The sequence below is a fragment of the Hippopotamus amphibius genome, chromosome 4, assembly GCF_030028045.1.
Source record: "Hippopotamus amphibius kiboko isolate mHipAmp2 chromosome 4, mHipAmp2.hap2, whole genome shotgun sequence".
Taxonomy (NCBI): Eukaryota; Metazoa; Chordata; class Mammalia; order Artiodactyla; family Hippopotamidae; genus Hippopotamus; species Hippopotamus amphibius.
Genome location: NC_080189.1, coordinates 66676792 through 66703400, shown reverse-complemented (window position 1 = coordinate 66703400; position 26609 = coordinate 66676792). Strand labels below are relative to the sequence as shown.

Below are 26609 nucleotides of genomic sequence, written 5' to 3'. Positions count from 1 at the left end.
GAGCTCTATGTATGTAAAAAATTTTAATGGAGAGACAAGGTTCACAGCAGTGTTATATAATTGCAAAATCCTAAAAACAAACCAAATGTCCACAGATAGGGCAATGGGTAAGTATATATTGGTATATATACATTCGTGCAATAGAATTCCCTAGGATAGTGAAAATGAGTGAACTACAGCTTTTCATCTCACATAGAAGAATCTTTATAATGTTTTTAAAAAGCAAGTGGCAAAAGTATGCAGATTACTACCCTATGTAAATTTTTTTTAAAAATTACAAATCTTGAAAACACTGACATGAAATTATCAAGAAAATAAGAGGATGACTAACTTCTGGAGCATGATAGTAGGATGGAGAGATAAAAGACAGACACACTGGAAACTTCAAAGTTCCCTTAAATAGGTTTCTGGGTTAGTACTATTCTATAAGTTTACATGTACATCATTTGTTATTTTATATGTCATATTTAATTTCAAAAAAATGCAAGTGCTAGTAGGATCCCATATGTTTGCAAAACAAGGCAGTTTAAAAGGATTTAAAAAAAAAAAAACCTAAATAGAAACCTAGTATAGAAAGAAAATTCAGAAATTTATCTTGAATAACAAATCAAATATACTTCAGCTAGAGTAAAAAGAAAAAAATTTTAGAGGGGGAATTTACAGAAATTTATAGAATGTTTATAGTCTCCAGGAACTAATGATTATGTTGTCAGTAGAAGAAATTGCATAAAGATATCACTGACAGATTAAAATGTTAATATTTTAAATATCTGTGCCATTATAAAAAAGTAAGCTATTATGGCATTATTTCAACAAATAAGATAATGCTTAAAGGCAAGTTAAGAGTTCCTTAATTTAAAATAATTCTTAAACACTCTATTAAATGAGTGGAGAATCTTACAGGAACATATGTAATTATTTAGGAGAGACCTATAAGATTGCCTCTTTTTTGAATTTACTGCTTCTGGGTTTTAACTTTCCCAAGGCTACGTGCCTTTCAATTGAATTTAAACTAAAGAACCACGTTGGGAGCAAACAGACTTATAATTTCTTCATTATCTCATTTACACTGCTTCAGATTTCATCCACCCATCAAGGAGAAAAGTCAGTAAATACCACTGGTTCTTGCCACTAATCCGAAGAGAAAGCAGACCTATCATTTTGCTTAATATTATGTTTACTTCTATTCCATTTATCTTGGCAATAGGAACTATTCTTACAAAGGGGGATAACCACAAATAACCACAAAGATCACTTAAAGTCCATGATACATAAGAAAAACTCTTCCCATAGTTACATCATTAAATTGGATTACCCAAAAAAAAAAAGAAGAAGAAAAAAAGAAATCACAGTGGTGTTTTTCCTTATCTCATGGATTATCCTAGTGTAAAATCATCACCTCTCTGTTCTTGAGGCAAAGTTAAATTTGGTGATTATGCAGAATGAACCTCCAATTTATACCTCAGAATTCCAAACTCCCCAGGAGAAAATTTAGCCTTAGGTAAAAAGGAAAAAATTATGAAATGCTTATTAAATAAATTTTGAAATCGAAATGTAAATTAAAGTTCATCACAAATAAACATTGTTTCTCTAAGATTATCAATCACAGATACATTTTTGTATGTTGTAAATACCCCCTTGATAAAGTATATAATAATTCACGTGTTTCGTCAATGTATTACAGAACACGTTAGAATACTATTTTATAGATTACTTTTATTTTAATACCATTCATTTCTTTGAATTTAGTACACGAAGTTATTAAACAATTTCTGATAACACCTTCATTTGCATTTACCTTGAGTAATTGGAAGAGACTAATTCATATGCAATTGACCTAAATCATCCAGGGAGGTATTATTAGTATCGATTTTGCTATTTGGTGAGGCTTATTAGGTGATCTCATATTTACCTGTAAATGATGGAGACTCTAAGGGGAAAAAACTCCCCCTACACTTTTATATTGTTTCTCTTTCATTGCCAAACATCCGCTAATGTTAATTCTACATCCTTTACAAGTGAATGTACTGCTATACATGAGTTTATTATGGCTGGGGTGGGTAGAACGTGGAGGAAGTAGGCTGAAGGAGCTGAGTGGGATAATGAAGTTCATGATGACAAAGGATATAGCAGACAAACAGATGATATAGATGACATAGATGATTTAGATGACAAAGGGTCAGGAGGAGGTGAATTGTGGAGTATTCCTGTGGAGATAAAACTTGAGTTTTATCATTACAGAGCAATTTATTTTTGGTAATAATTTATTGATGTTTATATGTAATATATATAATATTAATGATATTTACTGATAATAAATTAAAATCAATTTATTATTTTCATACATCGACCAAAGATAGCCTAGGCAAGAAGTTAGCATGAGAAATGGAGCATAGGAGATGCTAGAAGTTCAGCACACACTAGCAAGCATATGTGAACAGGCAAGCAAAAGCTGGTGACAGAAAATCCATATGTAGATTAGATTTTAAAACACCTACAGGAAGTGAAGTCATCAGCATGAAGAAAATCTTTCCTTAGTAGGCAAAGAGCATGACCACCGGGCTTCAGTAAAAGGAAACATACTGTATAAAAGTGGAGACATACCTGAAAGGATTTTAGAATACTGAAAATGTAATAGTTTACAACAGTAGAAAGGAGTTTATCGGACAGAGAGTATAGTGGAAGGAGGCTGGCATATCAAGACCAAGATTCTGGCACAGGGATATAGAAGTGAGGATTTGGGTACAAATATTGAAGTTGGGCGTTGAGCTTCAAGAAAACATTGTGAATCATAAATTAAGAACCAGTCTAAATAGCAAGGGTAAAAGTGAAATACAGACAGTCAGGCTAGAACTCCTTAAAAACTCCTGCCCATGTTAAGATCAACACTAGAAACAATAATGAGTTTGTAGAAATCTGCAAGTATCCTCAGATACTGTGAGGAAGATACAGAAAAGCCCACCAGCTGCAGTTTAGTAGAAAGTCAAGGTAGGTCTTGAGAATCAACTAGATCTACATCATCTCTCCTAAAATGAAAAGTTCATTCATTTATTTGCTATGCACCTTATTCTGTGAATGATCAAAACTTTATCCTGTGATAAGCCATAATGGAAAAGAATCTAAAAAAGAATGTATATATATGTATAACTGAATCACTTTGCTGTACAACAGAAGTTAACACTGTAAATCAACTATACTTCAATTGAAAAAAAAAAAAAAGACTTCAACAGACCAGGCAGGGGCAAAGGCAGAAGAAAACCAACAGACACTGGAATGTGATCAATGCTTTGTTAAAAGAATGAGTGTATGTAGGAGGGGCACCTTACCATGGGAGAGAATGCTTCTCTGAGGAGATAACATTGGTGCTGCTGACAAAGAGGTGTCAGATAAGGAAAGGAGTTAGATAAGGCAGGTAGAGGGCACAGCTACAGTAAAAGTATAGGAGAGTAGAGCAAAATTGTGGAGGTGAAATATAGTGTGGAATAAGCAGCTTTTTTTTTTAAATTAAGGAGTTTGAATTCTAATCCTCTGTCCACCTCACCCAACATCATCCACAACAAGCAATTGATTCAGTGATCTTAGAGGTATCATTTTGTTAATCTTTGTCTAGGCTTATTGCTTAAATGGGCATAACATCTGCCATACGTAGCTAATAGATTTTCTTAAAGCTCAAGATCAAAAACATGTAAAACACCATAGACAAGCAAGCTATATTTATAAGGCTGCCTGTTATCTAGATATAGATATACATAGAATTCCAAAATAGTTCAACATGCCTTTCATTTCATCCTCCCCCCAAATAGAGTGGGTGAAGGGGGAACCTAAGGCAACCTCTTTTTGGGAATGTCCAAAATGAGGGCATAAATGTCTTAGAGCTACTCAAATGGCAATTATTTCCAAGTCTAAAGATTTGACATACATCTGTACTCATATATTTTATGATTCATATTCCTAGTTCAATTCTCTTTTCAGGGTTTAGGTTAATTATTGCTTGGACCAGAACAACACGGCAAAGCCAACCGATCCAGAGGAAGAAATCAAAACAAGCTGTTGTTTACATAACTAACATCATGTCTGCCTTGAAATTTATACAGGGCTTAACTACTTGCCAAGCACTTTCTCCTACATTAAGTACTTAGCCCAAATCCACCCTTTAAGGTAGAGAAGACACGAGTCATTTTTCTCACTGTAAAAGTGAATACAGCAGAATCTGCTTAAGTGACTTATGCAAGGTCAAATTGGGATGAAGACTTCAACTATTTTTTCTAATTAAAAATTCAGGGGTTATTTTTCCTACTATGACCAACATTCTATCTAAAGACCACCTAAATAATGAAAGAAGCAATGTACCCATTTAAAATGCCATATTCCTTTCTAAGCTCACTTAAATTTCTTCGCTCCTTTATTGGATAAGTAATTCATTTCAAAATAGTTAAAATGGATGAAAAATGCCCTTTTTGTAAATACCACTTGGTATTTGTAAATAAACAGTGATCACTGTGTCATTCTGAAAGCTAAATTTTAAAAGAGAGAAATATTTTGTTTCTCTTGTACTTAACCAACTCAATTTAGTTAAAGTATAGCTATAGAGAAAGAGACAGATTCGGATCTTGGCCAAGAATTTGTTCTGTGTCATAAAAGCCCAAGAGAAGAAGGGACCAAATGTTGTATTTAAATCTGTCATAGATCCAAAGTAGATAAGAAATTGAATCCTAGTTGACACATTTATAACCATATTTTCTAAAATATTTAAGTGCCTTGGGAAGCAGAACTACTATAGCAGCTTGGAAAATTTTTATCTTCATCTTTGAGTCTCATTGATACTATTTGTGTCCTGAGCCAATAAGGTCACTCTGGCTTTTGGAATACCCCTGTGGGGATAAAAGAGGACAACCTAGTACCTCTTGAGATGTCAAGATTTTGGTTGTGAGTAGATGACTCTCATTTTAGATTGTTCTTAAAAGAACCCACAGGCAAATAACTCCTAGAGTTATGCAAGGGTATTTTAAGCCAAGTTCATGCAGGATGAACTGTACAGACTTGTTGAGCTTCTGGCTGAGTTTGCACGTGTCCTTCATTACAGGTATGGATCAGCCTGAAGGGGAGTCAGCTCTGCTTGTGCAATTTCGTATGTTCCTACCTTTCTGTTTGACGAAAGTGTTATTTGTTGCTTAACTCTGCCTGTTCATGCAAGTCAAGGACAGATATAATCTCAAACTCATAAACCTAGCAGAAAAACAAAATGAAACTGCAATATCCAGATGTAGAACTTGATTCGTCATTTTGTGTTTTCATCTAACTCTGGTATGTTCCCTTATTTATCAAAGATTGTAAAGTTGATTATAAATACATATCTTTCTAGAAAGCATCAATGTATTCAAAAGATACTGGTGCAATCCCCAGTCATTTATGTTGTGTTTTTCTCCAAGTTTTCAAAATGTTTTGAATTGATATTGTCCATTAAAGAAACTCCAGAATTACGAGTAGAAAAAAAAAAAATCACCCGAGTCCTACCACTGCTAACCAGTCATGTTGACATTTGACAACTTTTTCCTTCCAGACTTTTTCTAAACAGATCTTTTCTCATTTATCAAAATGTAATTATCTTTTTCATACTGTATTTTTTAATCCCAGGCACTCTCTCCATATTTTCCATATATATGAATTCATTTCCTCATTCATTTATTGCAGTCAAAAATATGGATTGGGCACGTAATATATGCTGGTATTCTGCTGGATGCTGGAGGTTTAACAATGAAAAATACAGTTCTTATGCATTTAGGGAATAAGTTTGTGGGCAGTAGAGACTTGTGTATTGGAATTTACCATATGGTTTCATAAGGACCAGAGTAGGAAAACTACAAGACAGTATGGAAGCACATAGGCTTCCTGGTAAGGTAAGCAAGTGTGAAGCACCAGAGATAAAAGAACACATCATTTTAAAAAACTGAAAATAAATTCAGCAGGACTAGATCATAAATGTTAATTGGAGAGACTTCAGCAACAGAAATGACTGGAAAAATAACTGTGCCAGATTACTTTTATCTCCATTTAGCAAATATTTATTGAGCATCTACCTTGTATACCTGTGATACATTAATGAACAAAGTACCAGCATGGTTCCTGCTGTCACAGATCCTGCAAGGTCAGAAATGTGTTGAATATTATCACAGGAGAGCAAACAACGTTGCTCGAACACACAGCCAATCCCAAACCTAGTTTAAGGGGTGAGCAAGCACCTCACAGAAAAGCTGGCAAATAACCTAAGCCTTAAACAGTGAGACAGATGTGGCCAGATCACTGGGAAGTAAAGAATGAAAAGCCAGAAGAAGAAAGAAATATCCAGAGCCTTCTAAACCATGTCAAAGAGTTTAGGTTTCATCATAAGAGTTTCAGGATTTTAAGGAGACATATTACACCCTCAAATTTTCATTTGGACAAAAATTGTGATGCAGAGATTGGATTAGAGGTGCAAGAACGTAGAGGAATGAATGATGAGGTGGTTGCATTGGTCCTGATGAAGAATGTCAGTAGTCTGCACTAGGGCTGTGCAGTGGACTGATCAGATTTCAGAACTATCCAGAAGACAGAATCAACAGAACTTGTAACTAACAACATATGGACAGAGAGCAAGAAAAGTTAAGGGTAGAACTTACCCTTGTTAAAGATGATGATGTGGGCCAATGGCTGGACCTTGCCAAAAGAGAAAACAAAAGTGATAAACTGCTCTGGAGAGGAATAAGTGTAGTTTAACTTGGTGCGTGCTATTTTTGAGCTGTTTGAGAGGTTCAAGTGAAGTTGTCCAGTGTTATGCTATAAGTATAAAAATTGGCCTAACATGGGAATGCCAATACTGAATTCTATTGCATATTCAAAAAAAAAAAAAAAAGTTGTCTTCTTTCCTTCTTTAACAGAGAAGCAGATTATGGCTAAGCAAGATTACAATCTTTGCACACTACTGATTCCTAAGAGCAGCGGTTCCACACTCCTTATCCAGAGGCGTAGCCAAGCCCTAAATAGGGCCCAAGTGGGCTTGAAACAAGTGTGTGGATGCAAAGCATGCTTCTCTCTCATCTGTACCTGGATTGACAAGTAATCAAGTATGTTTCAAGTAGCACGAGTCACCTTTGCTCACCATCCCTACTCCAGCCCACCAGAACCTCACAAAAGGAAGGAACTGTGGATTACACTTCCCTTGCTCGTCCTGGTTCCTCAAGTCTGTACGTGTCTGTGCAATCCATGGGCCTCCAAGAATTGTACTGACCTTTTAATTTTGTTACTGCTCATTCAGCAGCAATGACTTATGTGTACATAAGCGTCTCAAAGTCAGGAGAGATCTTGTAATGTAATATCTATCTAGTTTTGACATGTGATTCATGATTTTTTATTTCTAAAAATGTGAATGGTAAGAACGTTCCAAATCTTGTCATTTTACTAATTGCAAAATATCTGATTATTTTAAAATCTGGCTTTGTAAAATTTTGAAAATGTTCTTTCAATATGAAGAATGCCAATAATCATTTCCATTTTAATTTTTAAGAAAATGTAGCAGCACTTCATGAATTACATCTAATCAACTAAGAAAGCAATGAAATGCTTCCTTTACAATTACATAATTCAAAGACTATAAATTCTCCAAATAATAAAACATTATCTCAAAATGTTTTATTCATCACACCAAAATATGAAGCTTTTATTTTTAAAACAATCATATATGAAATTGCACATCTCCTGAACTTAAAAAAAAATTCGTTTTCAGAGTAATTTTTTATCTGATTTTTTATTTAAGAGGTCAGATATGTCTGAGAAAAAACAAATGTATCCTAGGCATGCTAACAATACTGTATCTTTATCCTCTTTTTCTTTACGCAATATGTTAATGTATTACTGTACAAGAATCATATAAGTCAGAGTTACATAGAAAAAACATGAAAGTCACTTTATAGTACTGTAAACCCCTGACTCTCTCATTCTCATTCTTTCTCTTTCCCCCACCCCTTTTTTTAAACTAGTATTAGAGATTTATTTAATATAGCCACTCATCTCCAAAGAAAACTATTTGCACATATTGACTGCAAACTTTTATACCATCATTTTCACTTCAATTTCTTAAAAAAATTAACATGTAGAATATGAAAATATAGACTGAAAAAGCAACACTTATGTACCCATCCCTTTGCTTAAGCAATGAATATCAAAATATTTCAAATCTTGTGGATACATTTCCCAGTTGCTAATTGTTCCAAACCTCCTCATCCCAGAGGTATGCTCTTATGAAATGATGATTTCTCACTTATAAAACAATTATGTATCATTAAAAATGTCCATTATTTTGCATATCTTAACTTACATGAATGGCACTGAATCACCTGTATTCTTTTGCAGCTTTTTCATTTGAATTTGTGCTTGTGAGGTTCACCTATGTTAATTCACGTAGCTGTGGTTCATTAATTTTCACTACTGAATGGTTTTCCATTGTGTGTTGGGGGAGGGGGTGGTTGTGTGTACATATATACATGTAGGTTTCGATATTTACTATTAAAACAAATAGTGCTGTAAACGCTTCCACACACAGTCAGCCCTCTGTGTCTGTGGATTCAACCAGCCATGGATTTGGAAATGCCACAGATGAGGAAAGCTGTCTATACCATGCCATTTTATGTAAGGGACTTGGGCATCCTCAAATTTAGTTCTGCAGATTTCTCTCCAAGAGAAATCTAAGTATCCAAGGAGGAGTCCTGGAACCAATTCCCCACATACTGAAGGATGACTATATCTCCTTTATTGTGTGAATGTTTCCCTAGAGCCCACAAGGGGAATAGGCTGGGCCAGTTAGTGTGTATGTCTTCAACTTTGCTAAATGTGGTCCAATTTTACTCCAAGGGTTAAAGATTTACCTCTTCACCTGAAATGTTTGAGAGTTCCCTTCGCTCCACACACTCAAAAACTGTTATTGTTAGAATTTAAAAGTTTTCATCACTTTGGTATGTAAGAAATAAAGGCTTTAATATACATTTTTCTGATTATCTTTGTAAAACAGTATCTTTCAAAGTTAGAATTTAACACAAAAACCTGCAAAGGTCCATAATCTACTAATCTCTTGCATAAAAGGAGAAGAGATGGACATTTTCGATAAAATTCTACATTGCTTAACAGAAAATTTAGATACATGTGTACCTGATGAAAAAGACCAAGAATTGTACATTTTAAATGATCAGTACTGGTCTTGGAGATTGCTGCTTCCATTTCATAGATTTTTTTGTGGTCCAGAATTCTAAATACAACAGTATTTTAGAAATGTAAAATACTATTACTTATCTATAACATTACCTTATATCTCTTTTCTGAGGCTTAAATTCTGAACAGCACTAGCCAAAGCAAGCGAAATCTACATGACATGAAAACTTGCAATCAATGTTCACAGAATTACATTTTTTTAATACATCTAATAAGTGGGGGGAAGGGTTGTCTATTTGTTTATTTTCTTCAATCTTTTGGATTATTCTTACAAGTCATATTTTGTTTCTACCTGGACATGACTTTGGTGGAGAAAAGGAGTTTGATGATCTCCTATTTATATTTAAAGCTCTCTTTATCTTTCACAGGTGGATTATTCATTTTGAAAAATAACCACATTTTCCAGTTTGTGTACATACACAGTGCCACTGAAGTGCTTTCGGTGTATGAAACAACTCTATTGACAGGCTCAACAATGGAATGCCTCTCAATGCCAGCACACGGCTGCCTTATTTTCCACTTTGAGTTCACTTTTCCTTATTAAGAAATCCCAAGTGCCCAATATTCCAATGGTTAGCTACTCTACAGGAATAGTCTCTACATTTTTATATTCACATAAATATATACAGTATACTATATACATATAGTATATTTATAGTAAAGGTTTTATAGTCAAATATATGTATATATATGCTATTATTCCTATTTTTGATATTCTAAATACTTTCCAGTATTCCTATACTCTATATATACTGCAGCCTATGCAATTGAGCAGTCCTCCTTATGAATATTTTACCAGCAAGATGAGGTTCCTATGTACCTCTGTTACAAAGTTCCTATCTACATTCAATAGGAAAATAAGTATTCCCAGGGCGTATTAAAAACAACAACAACTAAAACCTCCTCAGAGATTTACAATGATGTAAACAACTTTTCCTATGTAAAAAATTTAATAATACACAAACCAGCATGGGCTTTGCTCAGGAATCACATAAAAACTTATGTAGCTGTCAACTCTCACCACTGAGAGGGGATGCTTTGGAGAACAAACTGAATGAGACTAGCTGCTGCCACTTAACCACTGAACTAACCATTAAACCAAGGGCTAGAGCCCCAATGATGTTTCTGCCTAACAACTTCTTACTGAAATTCAATGGTTTTATTTACATTATGATTCTAAGGAATGTGTGTGACTGCACACACAATTTTTTCCCACCAAGTTTTTCAGAACTGTTTGTTCAGATTATTTGAAACAACCAAAACCTTTACAAATTGGTTCTTTGGAGAAACATTGTGATGAGCCAAGCTAGTTCTACCGTCATTGCTAGTTTGGTCTCCAAACCAAATTCATGTATAAATACATACAACTTAAAATATTTTACATTTTACTTTGTAATAAATGCACATTGATTTAAAATTATGTGCACCAACATTTTCAAGTTCCTTTACACAATGTTCTGATCATGTAATTCTTGACATACACAGGAACTATATTTGCAGCCCCAGATCATTCATGTAGGCAAACAGCCTACTGTTCATATTGCATAAACTGTCTTCAGATTTAGGTTTTAAAAATGGAGATCAACATGGCATCACAGTCCTACACATGCAATAAATAATACCTGTCAGTTGAAGAAAATGAGCCTCAAGAATGAATTACATCTGCATGTCAAAACTCTAGCTAGAGTTCATTTTCCGAGAAAAACACGAATATTTCACATTGTCAACAATATAAAATGTTTAAGAAAATACTCACCTGTTGTCGTATTTTAAAACTGTATTGCTACAGAGATTAGCATGCCATGCAAATTTCAGGAACCTCCATATTTTGTGCTCTAATTTTTTTTTTTTTTAAACTACCAGAGAGTTTTTTTCAAAATTAAATCCAAGACAACAGCTAGGAAAACATGTCTGGCCATCTAGTATAACTTGATCTATTTTCTTAATGCAGTGATATATACCTTTATCAAAATAAACCAAATATAATGAGAAAGGGGGGAGAGTCATGTATCTAGTCACATGTCTATATTAGGTGTTTATCATTTCTTAATGGTAATATTACCCTAGACAAAGAAACTGTGTTAGATTTAGTAATATGCCAACATAGATAAATCCACTTATTTTGTTTCTCTTTACAGATGCAAAATGGCATGTAGCAAAGCAAGTTTTTGCTCAGGTAACTTTACACATATACCTCCTGAAATCTCTTTCTGCAAAGGTTTTTGCTTCAACAGTACCACCCTTTAGTCTCTCTAATTCAGTTCAAGATCATTGCCACAGAAGCCTTTCCTCTACTTATAATTTAAGATTGGCCTTCTCTATACTTGTGGTCTGGCAGTAATAAAAGAAAGAATTATTTTTTAATTATTTTTTATTATTAAAAACTTTCAGAGTTAAAATTCGCTTATTTTATACACAAGATGTAGAAAATTTCTTCAAAATGACCTGACCAGAGCTCACTTCTCTTCTCTGCATCCAACCCTTGTCTCATAATGCCTTGCTGTTTGTTTTTAAATACAGCATGTCTTCCCAACCCCAGCTTCATTCTAAAGTTTAATAAAAGCGCACTAAATCAATATACCTAGAAATCTGTTTTCCTTCTTTTATCTAAGATCATACACAACTGTAAGCAAATTATCAACTAATTTTCTGATCAGCAAAATCGGAATATTGATCCCTGCTTCATTTCCTCGTTGTATAAAAGAGATGACTTACAAAATTTATCATCACAATTGTAACTATGTCACAAACAGTAAGAGAAAAAGCCGTATGTTACATTCCTTAGCCCCTTTATGAAACTAAGCCCCTGTATGTAATTTCGAGAGTTAGATGTTGTCTTGGAATACACGAACTAGGATATACTATCCATAAACATGGTTCTATTTGGGAAATTTTATACATGGGATGAACATAATTTATTGAAGATGTCCTGGAAGGCTCTACAAATTATATCCATCACTTCAGGCTCTCATAAATTCACTTGTTACCAGTGAGCAGCCGAGTCACATCATGTTTTGGTGTGAGTTATTCAAGTCTTTGATGCAGAGTGTTGCGAGGCAAACCCACTGTCCTCATGTCTGGATGAATTTCTGTCAAAGAAACTACAAAGCACTTTTATACTACTCAGTCTATGTTCTATTGCTTTTTTTCCTTCCCTTCCTAACAAAGTAAGAAAAACAGAGTAAGACATCAGATAGGAATGGGGATCCATAAGAATATATATCAAAATGATTTGAAACTGTAGAGTTCAATGTAACTATCGAGGATTATAAATTTTATGATCATAACCATGTGAAAGAAAAATGATTTTTGTCTTCATTCTTTACTCACAACATCCCTACCACATTCATCACTACAAAAGCACAAATGAATTTATTTAAATCATTTTTCAAAGATCATGGTTTCTGAGAAAATAAATGCTATTTCCATGCTACATTTCTAAATGGATATCTTATGGCATCTACTTAGGCAGAGTTAGAAATTAACACAAATCAAACAACCACAAGAGTACAACTCAAAAATGATAAGAAAACGAGGGACAAGTTGTATCAAATTTTATAGCCAAAGGACCTGGTCAAAGACTCAGACATGAAAAAAATTCACGGAAATGGGGCTTGACTGCCTTTGTTTTCTGGGGGCTCAAACCTACCCTGTGAGAGCTAATCCTCCCTAGACCCGACACAGTGATCATTTCATTAAAAAGGGCCTGTGATAGATACTTATCAAGTCAGAGATAGTCACTTATCTCGCTCGTCCTATTTCAATCCAAAGCCAGAACTAGGAGCCTAGAGGTCTTTCAGCAATCTAATCTTCAACTGAAAGTAACAGAGTTTAGAATAGCTTTTGACCTACAAGCAAGTTTTGCAAGATATATTTATAGTGTTATCAGAAGCCTCTAGGAGTCTATGAGACGGTGCATTTGAATGAGTATCTCACTTCAGCTAACCTTCCTAGGTTTTAGCACTAATCTCCCTGCTGGTAATCGGTGACTCAGCTTACTGAAAATGAAATTATCTGAAAAGTAAGTTTGAGAAAGGAAGACACTCCCTGACAATATTTATAGGCAAAAATTTCAGCTAGTATAGAAATCTCATAATCAAGTATTTAATTATCAGTACACACACAAAAAAAGAATGGGGTCTGTTCTAGATTTTTCTTAGCCTTCACCATTAGTTCAGAGCTGCGATATTTCTTAAATAAAGCCTTCTCTCTCACTCTATTTTCCCTCTCTTCATGTTCTCTAGCTTCATGTATGCAGTTTTTGTCTTCCTCTCTCAAAATTATCATCTCTTTGACAACAGACCAATAGCTGGGGTCTTTATAGTCCTTGAAGTGTAACATTGTCTACAGCAGAGTATATAACCATCTATGGAGAAAGGGCTGATTTACTTTTGTTTCCTTTCCCCAGTATGAGGCTTGGAATTTCACCTATATTACCACTTCATAAACAAGTTTAACCTGTGTATGAGGTAGTTTGGACTTAATATGAGTTATTTCTGTATGACTTCTCTTTCAAGTGCCTTTTTAGGGTTCCTGAAACGATATACTTCCTGGGATAGTGTGGCTCGTCTTTCAGAAAATAATTAAGTTACGAAGATCCCTTGAGGGCATTGTGAAGGAGTACTAGGCGAAGGGATGGCACAATGTGGGGTGAGGAAGCATCAGTGTCGAGGGGAAGAGGCAGGGTGCCCGGTGGGCAAAACACATGGATCCACATCACACTCACCGTTGACCTTTCAAATTCAGACACACCCTTAGCCAAAGATTCATCAGGATTTGCATCTGCTCTTTTAAATAGAAAATAATCTTACTGAACACTAGTGGGATTCATCTTATATGGATGTGAGTGGTTTTATCAAAACTATATGATGGGAGAAGTAATTTTGAATTTTGAGATATTTGAAGGAAGGCAGGCCCAGGTGAGTGATTCTTGGCAGACAGAGAACAAAGAGAAATTGGGGAAAAGAGTTTATCTACTTGGCAATTTTGCCCGCTGTTGGCAGTACTTTTCCTTGGTTCAGAAGGCTATAGCAGAAAGGACACAATCTATTTTACAAAAGACACAGCAGACAATTCTACCACTAAGCACTAAGAGCAACAATAAAGCCACAAAAGAAGCCCATTGTGTATGGGCTGCCTCCCAAAGCCAGGCACCAGCCTTTACCTACTATGCTAGCTGTTACTGTTTGATTTCTTTCAGAGTTTAGGTAGACTCCTCTCCACTTCCCTTTGAAAAAATGCTTTTCTAATTATGTTTGTGATGGACGTGTCAGTCTTGGGATGCTGGGATTCTATAGAAAGGCATGATGACTGAGCTATGCTGGGCCAAGCTTGGTAGTGGACCTCATCACACACAAAAAGAAAACGATTCATAAATTGGCAAAGGGTCCAAGCAATTGGAACACTCTCTAGTATTTTCCAATCTGGATGTAGAACAAAGGAGGCTTTATCCTCTCTAATAGCAAAACTATAACAGTGTGAGCCCTAGGGATGCAATGACTGTAACCTTCACCTCATGGAGCCACATACGCAAAGAAAGAAGCAGGGGCAAGAGAGGGAGAGAGGGCATCTGGCAGAGTTTGGACATATACTTCTTAATTCCACGGCTCCTGAAGACCCACCTCAGCACTTGGTTATGTGGGTCAGTAATTCCATCCTTTAATTCACTTTGAATCTTAGTCCTTTCTTCATTTATAAGGGTACATGGAACATCTCATTTACTTCTTAAAATATCAAGCCCCAATTTTATCAGTGAAGAAATGGCAACTTAAAATGGTAAATCATTAACTAACTTTCCTCAAGTTCATGCAGCTAGTTGTGGCCCAGGTCCAACTTTTAGGCCTCAAGCTCTTAACTGCTAGGTTTGTCAACTGGATGCTTAACTATTCTAGGCTTTGTTCTTTAACATTAATTTTATTGGCTTTTCTTTTTTTTTTTATCTCAAGAGGATCAAATAACAAAGAAAATCGTTTTGAGTGCTGTGAAAAGGCATAAGCAAAAGCATTTTCCCACTGGTCCAAGTGCCTGATGACAGCTGGAGGCTATCTGGCTTAAAACTCAATCTCTTCAATGTTAAATTGGGCCTGTTAAATTGTTTACTGATTCTACTATGTGTATCTTGTTTGTCTGTTTAATATGAGGCTTTAATTATTTATGCATAATAAAAACATCATAAATGATAAATGATTGCAACATTAATTTAAACTTTAAATCAGACACAGTGCAGACTTAAGTCAGGGCACATGCACTTTTACACCCCTGTACTCAACATAAAAGACAGGAGCAATAGGAGGGCATTAGAATTAATACCCTAGAAAACAAATGACAGCTTTCATAATTTTCAGGAAAAGAAAAAAAAAGGGAACACTGTATCCTTCCAAGAAGATACAAAAATTCCTTACATACTATTGCTACTGATATGTAAAAGACAAGAGATGAAATATCTGACAAATGTGTAATCTACGAAAGAAAAATGTTGTTTCATCATATTTGTTCAGCCTGGTACTACTCATGCAAAAAGCGTTAATCGTTCACTAGAGCATCAGCAATCATTTTAGGACACTAAAATTACTTTCGCGTTACAACGAGGGAAATAGACTGTAGTTATTTACATTCAAGTCTTTGATGGAGTTAGAAATTATATATGAATGCCTGCACCCTGTGCTCATTTAAGTCATGGTGTGTGACCAGTTAATCATATACTCTTGCAAAGAATCAGAAAAGTATTTTTGTATCCAAAATCACTAAAATCAAATCAAATCTGAGCTAAACTTTATCACAAATTTTAGGATATTTCTATCCAAACAATAAATACTGATTGTAAGTAATGTCTACATGTAAGAGTAATCAACTTGACCCAAATAAAATAAGCAAAGCTAAGTATTGTCCCCAATTGTAAGAGAAAATATCACTCTTTTTGCATCTGCATGTCTCCTGTCTGTAAACCCCAGGATTGTGTAATGAAATCCTCTTGTTCTTTCTCAGCCAGGAACAAGTTAAAGCTGACCTCAGATACCATAAACATGGTTTCCAGAGAGGGGAATTCAATGCCCTCAGCTCTTCTGGAAAGCTGATAACTTTTCAAGGCAGACAGTAGGGAACCTGGCCCAGACTGCTTTCTCTTTGGATCTCATACAAAGATGCTACCCAGCTGGATAGTGCTACCCACAGTAGGAAAGTAGGGCAGTATTCCTTCATGAGAGGCTAGAATTAGACTAACATCCTTCTGCATGCAAATTTTACAGGCTCCTTTATTTATCTACACATTTTTCATAAGGGGTTGGTAATGTGTGCATGAGGCTGCCCATGTTATTAACTGCTATTACCTGGCATAATTAGGTTTTCTTCCTTCTTTACTTTGATACCTTTAATTATTAATTCAAATCTGGGAACATATGAGGTAAGACAAATCTCATTTATGTCTATGTCACCCCTAGCTGAGACGCCTAGGATGTAACTCATAGTAGGAAATCCCCAGAAGCCACCAATTGGTTGTAGAAAGATGGTGTCCATCTGGGTAAGCAAGCTCTTTATGACACAAAGCCAGCTTTGCCATCCAAAGAATATAGATCTCCTCACTGTCAAAATTAGAGAGTACCTGAGTTTTAGCAACTTGTTAGCTTTTGATGAAGCCAGTGATTCATGTTTCTGATAAAATCCCAATTATGAAAGTAGACATTCAAGAGATATTAAGAGACAAGGTATTCAATTGTTTTTCAAGATCAGTGGTTCTCAGATTCTGTGTTTTCTGTGAAAATACTCATACACAATCACTGGGAGTCATTAAAAATGTGTATTTCTGAGGTTCCAGCGATGCTGCTTCAGTAGGACTGTTGCTGTTTAACAGACATCACAAAGGATGGTGAGGCTTACATCTTGAGAAGCACTGCTAGGGTCCTTAAGCTTCATTCATTTACTAAATCATATCAGAGAATTTACATCTGGACTAATTACTATAATTTAGCACAGAAGTGGCTTCATAGGATTGTAATTCATTTTTCTTTCTTCATTTTTCTTTAAGGTTATTATGTGACGTGACTATGTGAAGAACCATTTTACTTCCTGTGAAGCTCAGATTGACATTATTCATTTTTACCTCAATGTTCTTTTCATAATGGGCAATATATTCCTCACAGCACTCAGTGTCAGAAAAATAAATTTTTTCTCCCAACAATCTGCTACCGAGGGTTACACTTTATCATAACAATATTTACTTGGTTACCTGAAAACACAAGGAGAAACTTTGTTCTGAACCACAGTACCTTTCATTGACTCTTTACGCTGACTTTAACACTGTTTGTCTTTAGTCATGTGTATCAAATTCTTTTTTGCATGCAATTACATAAGTAATAATAACTAAAATGGCAAAAGCAGATGTCATTTTGTAATGATGTCTACTCCTTGGGGCTAGAGGTTTCAAGAAAGTTTGCTGACCCATTTATTTGTATAAATATTCAAAACCACAAATTGAAGTGGTACAAGCACACAGTCAAGACAGCTTACCAAGATACACCAATATGTTTAATATATTTATACACTTCATTCCAATAGCCCTGATAATGACCTTTATTATGTTGTCCTGCTCGACCCTAATAGTATGATTACTAACCCTAGTAATGAGTAGACGCATTATGTCTAACAATGCTTCTCATCTCCTTTCATGTAGGTGGGATTTTATATCCCTATTTGTACTTTATTCAAACCAAGGGGCATGACAAATTAGTACCATTCATCTAGATTCTGTCCGCCTTGCAACATGTCTTCCTATGCCAAAACCTTTTACATACCACTGCCAGATTACTTTTCCTGGGGACTAATTCCAGTAACACTCAAATTATTTAGCCTGGCATCGAAGGCCTTCTATAGTCTTGATACAACTTGTCTTTCAAAGTCCATTTCCCACTATGCCTCCCATAAGCATTCCAATCCAGCCAAACTCATTTTCCACTTTATCCCCCCCTTGCTTTCCCAGTCCCAGGTAGAATGCCATTCAGTTGGTCTTTAAACACTCCAAGTATACTTATCCTTAAAGCCATCAAAAACCCTTACAAGAGAAGTAATTTCTTTTCCCTCTAACTCTCATAACACCTTTTATATTTTTCCTTACCACATGTATGTTTCATTAGCTTTAGTAGGGAATAGGTCTTATTCCCCCTGCAAGACAGAAAGCAGGATGTGTTATTACCGTTTAAGAAAATCCAATATATTCTGTATCACACAGTGGGCAGGCACTCAACCATTTGTAGAATGAATTGAAAAAATTGCCTCATTTTCAAGAAACTATTCACTATTTGTATTTGTCTCAGCAACACCGTATACACCAAAGATGCAAAGTAACTTAAGGAACACAGTGCAAACATAGGAATCAGTCAAGCAGGGCATGTATGTGACCTGCTGGGGCAGCATTCCTCATGTTCCTTGGGGAAAGCTCATGGATTCAAGGTCAGCAGCAGGTATATCAGTCTCCTTTGACCCATCACACTCCCTGGGAGCCCAGAGCCCTCCCACAGGGCCAGACAGCTGACTCTGAAAGACAGACATCTCCCAGATGTGTTCTGCTGAGGGCGCTTTGAGCACTGTATGCTGTGGTAGAATTTTGTCTCCAGCCATAACCTGCCAGCTAGGCATATGTTGGGATAAGTACTAGGTTTTATACCAAGCCTTAAAGTTGCAGATGAAAGACACAGGAAGCTGACAATAAGATTCATCACGTCAGAAATCTGCTGAGGAAAGCACTATCCCCTGCATGATGGGGGAGCTGTGGTACAAGCCTAGTGGCTGACCAGTGCTATCAGCAGGAAGCCATAACTGGTTTCTATGGTGTTTGCAGGAGGCAATTCTTTGAAGAAAGACGCTTGCAGGAGGATCAGTTTTACACAAATTCACTCTTAACTTTCATATAGTCATAGTTCTAAAACAATCTGAATTTTATTTGTTATACGAAATGTGTACATTAGAGGACAGACCCAAGTTTGTACCATGCAAGCTATTCTCAGAACCTGCTATGTGTGTGTGAAACACCAGCAGGAGGGGATGAATCCCTTCACTAGAGTAAAACCGATCAACAAGCTAAATCAACAGAAATCCCAGCCTGGGTTGGTGCCTTGGGTGTCCTGGTGACTCCAGTACCAAAGATGCACAGTGGACCTTTCTCAAGGTCTTCCTCAGGAATAAAATGAAGGGGATATCTCTTAGGTATTTTCACAATACAGGGAAATATGCACATTCATCTCCTACAAGGTTTCAAGACTTGTAAGTTCAAAGGATTCTGTTTCATCATTGCTTTGAAGTCTAGAGAAGTATGATTCTGGTTGTCATCCATTTTAATGGGCTAAAGATCAAAAGAACCACCATCTGAGTCATCCACATATCTAACTACTGGTCCCATAAAGACATAGAGCATGTGGATTATTAACCAAAGTGCTCTAGGACAGGGGTCCCCAACCCCTGGGACCTAATGCCTGATGATCTGAGGTGGAGCTGATGTAACAATAATAGAAATAAAGTGCACAATAAATGTAATGCACTTGAATCATCTTGAAACCATCCTCCTCCAAGCCCCCCAACCCCCCTTCACCCCCCGCCCCACCCTGGTCCTTGGAAAAATTGTCTTCCATGAAAATGGTCCCTCGTGCCAAAAAGGGAGGAGAAGGGCTGTGGTGCTCAGAAACTATGGCCAAATTCATATCCTTATCAAATTCCCTCCTCAAAAAGCAAGAATGAAAGCAAGAAAGATAAAAGAAAGATTTGCTCTGACTGTTAACAGCCAGGAGGTGCAGACAGTGCAGCTACCCTCTCCTTGCCACCCAGAGGCAGAAGTAAAAAGGGAAAGGACAACTTTGACTAATTTATGTAGGTTTAAGGGTCAGGTGGGGGAAAACTGTCAGAAATCTAAGTTTAACCTGGACAACTTTCTAGAAACACACAGTCTGCCAAAATTGAATCAAGAAGAAATACACAGTTTGAACAGACGGATCACTAGACGGGAAATAGAATCTATAATATGTAAAAAAAAAACCCTACAAACCAAAGTTCAGGACCAGATGGCTTCACAGGCGAATTCTACCAAACATACAAAGGAGAGCTTATAACAATTCTTCTCAAACTCTTCCAAAATTTTGAAGAGGAGGAAACACTCCCAAAGATATTCTATGATGCCACCATCACACTGATTTAAAAAAAAAGACAAAGACCACCAAAAAAGAAAATTACAGTCCAATATCTTTGATGAATATAGACCCAAAAATTCTCAACAAAGTATTATCAAACCAAATCCAACAACATATGAAAGAGATTATTCACCATGACCAAGAGGGATTCATCTCAAATTCACAAAAATGGCTCAAAATACACAAATCAATCCATGTAATACACCACATAAACAAAAGAAAAATAAAAAAGCACATGATTATCAATAGATGCAGAAAAACAAAAAGCATTTGAGAAAATTCAACATCCATTCATGATAAAAACTCTCACTGAAGTGGGTTTAGAGGAAATTTATCTCAACGTAATAAAAGCCACTTATGAGAAATGCAGAGTCAATACAATACTCAACTGTGAAAAACTGAAAGACTTCACACTAAAATCTGGAACAAGACAAGGATGCCAACTCTGACCACTTCTAGTCAACACAGTATTAGGAGTCCTAACCACAACAATCAGAGAAGAAAAATAAATAAAATGTATCCAAATCTGAAAGGAAGAGGTAAAATTGTCATTATATGCAGGTGACAAACTATATACAGAAAACCCTAAGAACCTTATAAAAAAATTACTAGATCTAATAAATGAATTAAGCAACATAAGAAGATACAAGATTAATATTCAGAAACTGGTTGCATTTTCTTACACTAACAATGAAATATAAGAAAGGGATTATTAAAAAAAAAACCTTTTAAAATTGCACCAAAAAAGAAATCTCACAATAAACCTGACCAAGGAGGTGAAAGACTTATATGCTGATAACTATAAAATATTAATAAAAGAAACTGAAGAAGAGTCAAAGAAATGGAAAGATAGCCCATGCTCTTGGATTGGAATATAGATTTAATGCCATCCCTATCAAATTACCCATGACATTTTTCACAGAACTAGAACAAAAAAATCCAAAAATGTATGTGGGACCATAAAAGGCCCAGAATTTCCAAAGCAATCATAAGAAAAAAAAAAAAAAAAAGCAGGAGGTATAACTATCCCAGACTTCAGATGATACAAAAAAGCTACAGTAATCAAAACAGTGTGGTATTGGTACAAAAACAGACATACAGATCTATGGGACAGAATAGAGAGCCCAGAAATAAACCCACACATCTACGGTCAATTAATCTTCAACAAAGAAGGCAAGAATATAAAATGGGAAAAAGACAGTCTCTTCAGCAAATGGGGCTGGGAAAATTGGACAGCTTCCTGTAAATCAATGAAGTTAGAGCACACACTCACACCACACACAAAAATAAACTCAAAATTGCTTAAAGACTTAAGCATAATAGAGGACACCATAAAACTACTGGAGGAAAGCATAGGCAAAACATTATCTGATATAAATTGTACCAATGTTTTCTTCAGTCAGTTTCCCAAGGCAATAGAAATAAAAACAAAAATAAATAAATCAAGCCTAATCAAACTTACAAGCTTTTGTACAGTAAAGGAAACTATAGAAAAAAAAATGAAAGAAAACTTATGAAATGGGAAAAAATATTTGCAAATTATGCAACTGACAAGGGCTCAATCTCCAAAATATACAAACAGCTCATACAACTCAACAACAAATAAACAACCAACTCAATCTGAAAAGTGGCAGAAAATCTTAATAGACATCTCTCCAAAGAAAACATACAGATGGCTAGTAGGCACATGAAAAGATGCTCAATATCCCTAATTATTAATGGAATGCAAGTCAAAACTATGAGTTACCACCTCACACCAGTCAGAATGGAAAGCATTAAAAAGTCTACAAATAACAAATGCTGGAGAGGCTATAGAGGAAAGGGAACCCTCCTACACTGTTGGTGAGAATGTAAGTTGGTGCATCCACTATGGAAAACAGTATGGAGATTCCTAAGAAAACTAAAAATAGAATTACCATATGATCCTGCATTTCCACTCTGGGCATATACCTGGGCAAAACTGCATATAATTCAAAAAGATATATGTACCCCTATGTTCATAGCAGCACTATTCACAGTAGCCAAAACATGGAAATAACTTCAATGTCCATGCCATTTGAAGCAACATGGATGCAACTAGAGATTATCATACTAAGTGAAGCAAGTCAAAAAGAGAAAGACAAATACCATATATCACTTATATTTGGAATCTAAAATATGGCACAAATGAACCTTTCAGCAAAACAGAAATAGACTCAGACATAGAGATCAGACTTGTGATTGCCAAGGGCGTGGGGAGAGGGGTTGGGAGTTTGGGGTTGGGAGATGCAAACTATTACATTTAGAATAGATAAACAGCAAGGTCTTACTGTATAGCACAGGGAACTATATCCAATCTCTTGGGATAAACCATCATGCAAAAGAATGTTAAAAAAAAAATGTATTTATGTGTATAACTGAATCATTTTGATGTACAGCAGAGATTGGCACAACACTGTACATCAACTATACTTCAATTAAAAATGTGGAAAGGAAAATAAATAAATAAATAAATAAATAAAGGGGTAAAAAAAGAAAAAAAAATCTAAGTCCAGAAGTCCAAAGAGGGACAGAGACATAATCCCAACTCCCCAAGAGCAGGACTACTGGCCACAATGCAGTGGAGGACCCAGAAAGGAGAGCAGTGAGCACTTAAGCACAATTCCTGCAGCAACTGCAGGAGGGAGAAAGGAAAGGAAAAGAAGGTAAAGACAGAGGCCTGAGCTCAGACACATCCTAGCTCCCTGGATGATGGTCTGAAGGATGTGGCCACAAGACATAGGACATCCTAGAGCATACAAAACTTAGTCACTAATCCTGGTGACTGCTGGCCCCTCACTAAACCTTGGTTCTGCTTAGTTGCTCATCAGACTTCGAAATGGAATATGATTTTCCAAAATACATTTGCTATTTCAGTAAAGTCCCTACAACTGAAGAAAAAAAAAGTCATTATTTAGGATACACAGTTTCAAATAAATATTCAAGAGAACTGTGTTCATTATGTTCTCAATGCTAGCCATGAAGATAATTGTTTGAAGAAGGAAGTAACATGAATTTTTATCAACGAAAAATATGTATCAAAAGGAACAATTTTTTAATGAAACCACTGACTCCTTCCCTCGTTACTCATAATTAGGAGGTATCAAATATTGCTATGTACAGTCCTCAGAAATTTCTACCTTTGTACACTGAAAGCATTGTATTTCTAGTACTATGTTGAACAGTATACAATTTTTCATGATATGTAGTTTCTGTAAAATTGTACAGCTTGACTAAAGCAGGATACAAATTCATAACTAAGATAATCCATGTCCCTAAGTTGATTGTAATGTTTTCTGCTGTTGAGAAAAAGATGTAAGTTCTCATTTTCTGGGTTTACCAAGCTTTCTTGGTAAAATTTCCCTTTAAAAATTTAAGTACCCAGTACTTTGAAACTTACATGGAATTCCATGTTGTCTTAGTAAATTGGCAGTATTCTATTGGGGGCGGGGGGGGGGGGGGGTTAGATTTTCCTTTTACTGATTTACCAAGTGTTAGAACTTTAAATTTTAAAAAAACCTATAATCTAAAAACTCTCTGCCACTGATTCAAAGTAGCCCGGTATGTCATTTACACTTTTTAAAAAAAAAATATGGAAAATTTTACTGAAGTACATTTGAGTGAGTATAAGGCAGAAGCTGACCTACTAATCTCTATTATGTCAGAACTGCTAGGCTAAAACTTTCTCTGGTCTTTAAATTAACAAATGCGATATTTGTAATTATACAAACACAAATTCTCCATGCAGTTTTCTTAAGAACTGGAACATCCACTATCAATACTTTATTTGCTTTCTCCAAGATAATACTTTATGAAAATAAGCTTTTAACCACTGGAAAAATCATCAGACTTTGGTGTTTCCTTTTTAAAATGTAAACCTATCCATAGGTATCTCAATTCATAAAATACCTGAATGCTATGCTGTCTTATGCCACATTACTATTCTCTGCAGCACAGCACTTTAATATGGTTTCACAATGGTACCAACTCATCCGATGAAGTACAAGATTAAAAAAAGAATGCAAGAGAAACAGGACAGGTAGAAGGACAGACGCATCTAAATTTTGTGGTGCAGACATGAATATTCACAGCTGCCCGTCAAATATGAACAGCTTTTCAACCTTTTGATTGTTCCCCATGTTGCGAGTCCCACCTCCACAAAGTAGAAATAACAATAGAACTTCTGGTGTTCCTGTCGAAGCATGATGGGCAACACATAGCAGGCTGTAGCCCCAGACCTCTTTTATCCAGGCTTGTCAGCATCCTATCCTGGTTCCTTTTGCAAAAAGCAAGACCCCGACTATCATACGTGGTTTATTTGTGGTTCTCCCATGTGTTTTCTTTAATTATTTCTCTTTGCCATTTTTGAGGCTAAAAGAGGTCTTAACACATGAAATTACCTGAACTCTTACTGCAGTAGAGAATTGCTTGAGAAATATCATCCACTCCTAATGCATGGTTTCCCAGCTACTGCAAATTTTAATATAGTATGTCAGTCTTTTTCGTAGTACTTCATGCTAGAATAAGCACACAGTGAATGCATGTGATAAGTCAAATGGGTTTTAGATCAATAGCTATAAATAATTAAAATCTACTCTTTGCAAAACATCTGATGGGATATTTACACAGTTTGAAATCATTGTCCCTTCCCAGTATTCCATCCTCTTCTCCTCTACCTGGTACCCAAAAATACAAAAGTGAAATAAAAATATGCAATAGACATGCCTCCCTTGAATATATACACATATACTGAACACCACATATAACACTGCCAGTATTATTCTGAACAGCCATTTGAGCAGTTTGGTTGATTCAAGGGGAAATTCAGTCAAAGTGAAGAGAATTCTTTTTTACTTTCATGATCCTTAATTAGGTGGATCAATAGAATAGCTGTCACATTTTGGAAGGCCATTAAAATCAGCTAATTAATCAAAAGTAAAGTTCAAAGCTTGGAGTATATTTATTGCACTTCATTTTCCACCATTAGTGCTTAGGGCACTGAAGAGATTTCATTTCTAATTATATTCTCATCTAATTAATTCAATGATGCCAAAGTCTTGTTTTTATCATAAAGCAGTTACTTGTAATACCCACAACCACCAACACTGAGAAGGCACCAGGGTCAGGCACTACTGACCAAATTAAGACCATCTCATTGAAATTGGGCCCACTATTCTTGTGGACCTCTGTTTTTCTGCGCTGTAGAGCATGGAGTTCAGTTAGTTTATCAAGTACTCTGAAAAAAAGAACCCTGCTAAGAGGTATCATGAGATCATGGATTTAAAGTATCCCAGAATCAATCAGCTGGAAAGATCATTTAGAAAGCCAAAGGCATTATAGAAATACTGCACTGAAGCATATTACTAATCCTTATCCTTTGCTTTTATTAAGTTTAAAGTTACAGTTCCCTTCACTTGTATTATCTTTATGGCCTCCTGCCTAGAAAAAGAAAAAAACAAACAACCCACATGGCCTCTCAATTTTCAAGTGTATATGAAAGAAAAAACGTACGCATACAAGAAACATGCATGTAGGTAGCTTTATGTCAAAGGATACTATGAATTTTAATTCAGAAGTAGCTTTTGAGTGTAGTCTGTCTTTATTACTGCCTCCACCATAGTACACACCTTGTCATCCATTTAGTCAACAGGAATTTTTAAACACAAGTTTGGTTTGAGGTACACAGAGACACAGAGATTAACAGGCATTGTCTTTATCCTCCAGTAACTTAGAGGAGATAGTCAAGAAAATAGATCAGAAGAGCAATAAAGTATACAAAACATGGTAGGACAGTAAGGATCAGATATGGCTGGTAGATGTACCTAACTCAGATTGAGGGAGAGGTTTCAGGGAAGGAATCTTTGAGATGACTTTGATGTAGCTCTTGAAGACTAAGAAAGGATTAACCAAATGAAAACCTAGGGCAGGGCTGTGCGGGAGGGCAGTAACCACAAAGGCAAGGAGTGGGGCATTCCAGGAGAAAGGAACACCATGTATACAAAGTGCAGAAAAGATGAAAAGCCTGCTTTGTTCTAAAACAATTTTTTAATGAAGGAATCAAGTTTTGCTTTTGGTTATTTGTTTGTTGTTTCTTAATGTAGGAATAAGACTTGGGAGTTCAAACATTAAGAGCATGCCATACAAAGAAGCTCAAACTATATCCTGTAGGTGGTGAAAAGCCACTGA

General features: G+C 35.7%; 1 long non-coding RNA gene across 1 annotated transcript in view; it reads right to left on the bottom strand.

Moving 5' to 3' along the window:
- Positions 1-2109: 2109 nt before the first annotated feature.
- The window catches only part of LOC130852396 (uncharacterized), an 83198-nt gene continuing 58698 nt past the window's right edge, over positions 2110-26609 (bottom strand). Inside the window, exons 2-3 of the long non-coding RNA XR_009053343.1 lie at positions 6657-6693; positions 2110-2207 (exon numbers count right to left, since the gene is read on the bottom strand). This is a non-coding gene — a long non-coding RNA (uncharacterized LOC130852396). The remainder of the gene's footprint in view (positions 2208-6656; positions 6694-26609) is intronic.